Here is a 6,779-nt window from a genome sequence, read left to right on the forward strand (position 1 = left end):
GCTTAGCTTTAAAGCCTCATCTCTTGGTATTCTGTCAAAATGGGAATTACACACGTTCCTTGTTCTATGGCCTTTCCATGTGTTGCTCTTGCCTTTAGCTGTGATGGTCCTCTTCCAGTTCTTTACTTAACTAACCCTGACTTAGTGTTCAAACCTCAGTGTACACATTACGTCCTGCAAGAAGTATTTACTATTTCCCCAAGGCTTGGTGAATTTCCTGCCCATGTTCTCCCATAGCCATCCTTCCTTTTTGTATATGAGCCTGTATCCCATTGTATAGCCATTGTCTGTTTAGCTTTTCTATCCCCCACCTAGACCCTAAGCTTAAAGAAGACAGAAACCTGTTATATCCCTAGCATTTAGCAGTGTGCTTGGCATTTAGTGAAGAATCCCCCATTAATGAACAAATGAATGTCCTCTAGAGAATAAAGGGGAAGGTGTCTTAGATTAGGTTCTCAAGATAGTTGGCATTTGAGGTGTATGAAAAGAAGGAACTAACAACAGGCAAACAGTGGGGAGTTTGGTTCCAGCATGAAAGGGATCATTTAACATCATTTGGAGTGTGAGCCCTGTAAGCCATATAAGACAAGTTATGCATAATTTAAGGAGTTCTGGAATTGACCACATAGATGCAAAATCAGGCTAGATTTTTAAACTGGATGTCTGGGACTGATATGGGAGAATACATGTTAAAAAGGGTAAACCTGAAAAGTAACAAGAGACTCCCAAATATAAGCCCATCTGGTGGGGAACGGTGCTCAATCAGTAACTACTCAGCACATGTCTGCCACAAGCAAGAGCTATGCTAGGTCCTGAGGATTCAGAAACGAGTAAGCCGTATTTCTTGATTTAATGAATTCACAACATTGAGAGAAAAACCACTACCAAACACAATAAGGACTCACTGCACTGAACTGGTAAGCACAAAAGCAAGAGTGAAGAAAATATTGTAATTGCATGCAGAAGGGAACCACTAACTCTACTTTTCAGAGAGACTTTGCAGAAGAGATGACAACTGAATTAAGCCACGAAGAACAGGTGAGTAGGATTTAATCTGACAGAGAAGAGAGGAAGGGGAACTTCAGGAGATTCTGCACAGAAAAAGCAGCAATCCTGGGGCAAGAATTGTTAGGAAAAGCCTGGCATATTCAGGAATGGCAAGCAGACTCATGAAACCAATCATGAAGTTCATGGAGGGTAGTGCAGGGTGCTGAGGAGGAAAGGCCAGTAAAACTTTTACACCCATATTAAGTGACTAAAAGCATTGAGTAGACACCAAGTGTTTTTTAAGGAAATTAGTGACATAATCAGGTATAATTTTAAGAAAATCTCTCCAATTGATTGGAAAATAGAGATACTAAAAGAAGCAGTGCTTAGATGAGGGCTAAGGCAACTCCAGGGGTCTTTGGGCACCTTTAAATGTAAATGGCTTACTCTTAGAGATGAAGGCCTGTGTGTGGCAGGGGAGGAAGTGGCTGTGTATGTGGCAGGTGGGTATGTTGAAGGAGAGTGTCTGAGGTACAACCTCTACTTCTCCAAACCCTGGATTTTCTTACCAGTGGTGCCTTAGCAATCTTACTCTTTCACACAGTTTGAGAAGGTCAGATTTCTGAATTAATTATGTGAGGTGAAGGACAACTTAGAGAAAACATAATGAAGCATATCACAGGAAATAAAACAAGGTATTTCTTAATCTTTAAAATGATTTCTTGCTAAGTAAATCCATCTGCCAGGTTTCATCTTGTCTCTTCAGAGTACCTTCCTAGGTGCTAGGGCAGTATTTTCCCTCAGCATATTATATGTGAAATATTAAAATCCCAGGTATGTTCAGAATGCTAAGATCAATGCATTTGCTAAAATATCGATACAACAAGAACAGCTGGCTTGTTGTGTTCCCTGGAAAAAAAAGTCTTCCTCAATATTCCTGGCAGACCTGTCATCTCTTCCTCAAGCCAAGTGACAAGTGAGTTATACCATGGGGCTTCAAAAGGTTCTAACCATATTGTACAGCAGATGCTCTGAAACTATTATTCAGAGAGTCTTTCCAGGACCCCTACTGCCTTCCGATTCCCTTGAAGCAATATATGACCTACTCTCTCTTTGCATCAGTTACGTTATGACTACATTAGTCCAAAAGATGCATTAACCTTACCTCTGCTTCAATTTCTCTGAATCCTCATCCCCCCCACACACGTACCTCACATCTCACCACCATATATACACATTATGCTCTTTCATATATTGTCTAAAGCAGGGTTATTTTCAGAAATGTATTAGTACCAAAACAGCCTGTTCGATATATACTGAACTTTTACCTAATTCACTAGCCCTGGTCCTTTCTGCTTTTGTGCCACCATAAATCCTCCAGCACCTTTCATTTTGGATAATGATCTTTCTTCTCATTTCTATTTCATCTTATTTCCCTATCAATCTCAGCTTAAAATTAACCTGGGTTAGCACTTCACACAATGCTCACCTTATATGAAATTCTATAGGTCGTCCTTCGATCCACATTTTAGAGGTACTCAATAGTGTTCATTCTAATGCTACTTTCAATGAAATCTTATCTTTGACATATTGAGACTACAAAATACTTTGACTACAAAATACTTTGCATTTATAGATCTTGTTGAATTCATGACTGCTACCTACACAGCAGCAAATCATGAAAATTAGAGTTGGAAAATCTCATTAGGACTAAGAGTCCATCCCCAGAGGCTGTGTAAGAATGTTACTTACAATTCAAAATTTATTAAGCCCCCAAAATGCACTAGGCTCTTTACAGAACAAAAAGCTGGACAAAGTCAGAGCCTAAGTTATTTACAATAAGGCACCAGCACCGTATTCATTTTTCTCTTTAAAGGACTCCAGAAATGGGACTTGGAATGTTCTCCACAAACAACGATTCTATGGCTTGATAAATTTTTCTGATGAGAGGTTTATTCCTGGTATCTAAGAGAAGCTTAATTCACCTTATGCCAGTTAATAATCAGGAGTAAAATAAACCTACCTATGAACCTAGAACATGAACCCTGGGAGTAACTTCTTTTAGAGTTTCTCTCAATTTCTTTTCCTATCTTGAAGCAGGACAGAGGAAAACCAATGCACGACAAATATTTGTTTACATATTTTATAATAATTGAATAGCTGAATAATGCTTCCGTGCTCTTTCTTTTCCCCCTCTTTTGATAAAAGTACATTTGTAAATATACTTGTCACTTAATAACAGTACATTACACAGTATTTGACACATGATCAGCATTCAATAAATTTTTGTTAAGTGGATATATAAGACAGTTTTTCAAATAACATATGATTGAGGTATGTTTGACTTATCTTTGTATTGTTAGACTGAGAATATGAGGGAAATATACTAGTACTTTGAGTATTCACCGTGCTTTATAAAATCCACTGGTTCAAATACACAGTTCTTTAGTGAACCTCTAAGATATATAGATTCCCAAGACATAGAGTGTAAGTTAACTAACACTCAAACCAGGAATTTTTTTTTTTTTTGCCAGTTATGTATTTATAGAAAGATAATCCCCTGGCTTTAAGTAGATATGTACATACAAATGCGAACAAACTTAAAAAATACAAACCCTTGGATCATAAGGGGGCTGCCGGGAGCCCCTCTATCCTTCCCCCTCACCCAAGGGCAGAGGGCGTGAATCTGTTTTTTAAAAATTATCAGTTTTGGCCATCCCTGCAGCAACAAGCACGAAGCTGGGTGATTACCCACAAGGTGAGAGTCCCCACCCTCTGAACTCTATGTATCTCCTTTAATTAGGGTTACATGCTTTCTCGTTCTGTATTTTTACTAGTATATTGGGGCAAAGGAGGGGGCTCCCTCCTGAAATGGGTCAAGAAATAATACAGACATGTTTAAAAAGTGGGGGGAAAGTGTCATCTGCTGTAGAAGCAAAAGACAAAACAAAGGCATACAGACGCCAGGGAAATACCCAGTTCCCACACTACTATGGGAGATATGGTCCAGCCCAGGTCCAGGCCCTTAGGTTCTTCGTTCTATTCACCCCCTATTACTTTGGTATTGTCAGAAGACAAGACTCAGTTCCTGGGTGCTGGTGGAGGAGGGACAGTGGTTCCAGGGCTTCCTATAAGTACTGAGTGAACAATTTGAGCTTAAAATTTTCCCTTTTTTAAATATTTAAAAATAAATCAAACTCCATCCTGTGCTGTACACGGCCCTTTTGACTCCCTGACATTGATTTGAGGAAAGAGAGGAGGTGTCAACGTTGGAAGGGCGTCCTCACTTTCTTCCGCCGCTTCGGTTTGGCTTCTCCCTTGGGTACTGTGCTGTTGGGGTTGGAGGCTGCAGTGGTCCCAGGGCCCAGCTGAGGAGCTGCAAAGAAGTTCCCTTTGGACATCTGGCCTGGGGGTACTTGAAAGATCTGGCTCAAGAAATCCTGAAGGGCAGCAGGAGGGGCACCTGGGGTAGCTCTCTGCCACCCACTGGTGCCTGGCATCCGTGAACCAAGTGAGATGTGATAGGGGACCCGGCGGGTATCTGGGGAGATTCCCACATGCTGGCATCCAGCCCACTCTGTGATGTCATACACCTTTCTATCCATCAGCGCAAAGTAGGTGATCTTGAGGCCCAACATGCTCGACTCTGCCCCAAAGTCTCCTTCCTGAGCAGGATGCAGCCTGTTACGCTCAGCGCAGTATCTGGCACTCTCAGGTTCCTGGTCCGTTTCAAACCTCCTATGCTTTCCCTGGCATCGGCTGCACACCATAGTATTCATTGCTTCTTTGAGGTCATCCTGCAGCTTGGACAGAAACTCATTCACTGACCGGCTCAGCTCATTCTCTGCCATTTGCTTCATCTCATATTCCTTCCGTCTTTCAGGGTTGCTGACAATGTCCCAGGCTGCCCGCAGAACCTTGAGGGCCTCCTCAGCCCGGGGATGATGATTTTCGTCAGGATGAACCATCACTGCCGGCTGCCTATAGGCCTTCTTCAGTTCAACACCTGATGCTGTGGCTTCAACCCCCAACACATGAAAAGGCTTTAGCTCATCCTCAGGAAGCCCAGCCATGGTCAACATTCGAGCCACTTCCTCTTCAGGCTGGCAGTAGCGATCACTAGCTACAGGTGCATTCCCCTGCCTACTGGTCCTCTGCTTGACCCAAGGCAACTCCAGCCAACCCCACTGAACTATTCTTACCAGCTGCTGCCACGGCCTGCTGTCTCTCAGCAGGATCAGGCACCGCTGCCAGGTGGGAGAAGCCAGCCAAGAGAAGAGCCAGGTGGCTTTACCCCTCCAGCCTAACCGATCTCTCAGTCCCACCAGAAACCACCAGCCCGACTGCAGACAGCCCAACAAAAGGGCCAGAGCCAGGAGCAGCAAAGCACCCAGCAGCCTAAGAAAACGGGTGAACAGCCCTGCCCCATAGCAAAACCCTTGGCTCGGAAATTGGGACATCACCTGGGCCCCGACCCCCAGCCGCCCTGCCCAGACTCCCACCCAGACCCGAAAAAAGGTCCAGATCGCTGCCTTTCAGCTGCCTGCGTGCATAGATGAGACGGCCACAAGTTTCCACGTACTCCCCCACTAATACCAGCAGTTCGATCAGCCACCAGAAGCCTGCCTGTCCAAGCTGACGCACCCACACTCCCTGTCCTCTGCGCTTATCTGTCCCACTCCGGTTCCGACCCAGCCGATGTCAACCAGGGGATCTGGGATCTCTGCGTCCACCCTCCCAAGTACCCTCCTTGGCTGGAACGCGGTGCCGTTGTCTCCGGAGCACAGGTTTCCTTCCACTGGGCACACGTGAAAAACCACTGGGAAACTTAAGAGGTTCCTCCTCATCACATTCCTCTTGCAACTCTTCATCTTCCCCCAAAGCCGGAGAGGTACAATGGTGGCAAAAGCTGCTAGAAGAGCTGTCTCCTCCCTCAGAACAAGGCCCTTCAGGGATTCCCTGGCAGTTAAAAGCAGATGGAATGGAAAGAAAAGAAGGGTTCCCATCCTCCTGGTACCCAGCCTCATTCTCTCTTGAGAGTTCCTGGCCCACTCCTGACTCTTCTGAAGATGCCTCACTCTGATCAGGGTCCTCTCCATCCCTAGGGACGGAGTGGACCCCTTGGAGGCCATGGCTTGGATCTGACCAGTGGGCTGGATTTGGGGGCTGTGTGTACTTAGGACTAGAGTGCTCTGTGAGGCAGCGGGTACCATTGTGAGCAGGCCCAGCCGAGTCCCTGAGTCCTGAGAATGAAAGTATTTCAGGGTCCACAGAGGGTCCTAAAGTCCTGAGGGAGGCACCACCACTGTGGTGGGCTCCACACAACCCTCCTTCTCCGGGGTGCTTCCGGGCCGTGACCCCAGGGCTTCCTGAGGATTTTAGGTCACAGCCATCATGGTAAGTTCTGAGGCCGAAGAGCAGAGGTAACTCCTCCCCATCGAGCAGGTGGGTGGAGAGCCAGGGGGAGCTAGAGAGCAGCCCCCCCCCCCGGCTCCGCCTCCAGTTCACTCCACACCAGGAGTTTTGATTCTCATTCATTTTGACTGAAATATACCAATGTCTACTGGGTGAGGAGAGGTGGTGGGAATTATCAAGCAAACTAGTCTCTTTTTTCTTTTCTCTTTCACTGAGTTGATTGAACTGAGAAGTTATTGGTCTCAGACACAGACTTATTATTTAAATAAACAAGGAGATGCTATAGAAACTGTATAGCCAGTTGATGAATGGAATATATTATTGCATCTCATGACTATTTCAGTGCCAAGATCCATGTATTCAATGCAGATACCTCG

General features: G+C 44.9%; 1 pseudogene; it reads right to left on the reverse strand.

The window, feature by feature from the left end:
• Positions 1–3,538: 3,538 nt before the first annotated feature.
• LOC111173586 (dnaJ homolog subfamily C member 14 pseudogene) lies at positions 3,539–6,525 on the reverse strand (annotated as a pseudogene).
• Positions 6,526–6,779: the final 254 nt, after the last annotated feature.

The sequence above is a fragment of the Delphinapterus leucas genome, chromosome 21 (assembly GCF_059928025.1).
Source record: "Delphinapterus leucas isolate spDelLeu-1000000601 "Yukka" chromosome 21, BTC_Dleu_Yukka2, whole genome shotgun sequence".
Lineage (NCBI taxonomy): Eukaryota > Metazoa > Chordata > Mammalia > Artiodactyla > Monodontidae > Delphinapterus > Delphinapterus leucas.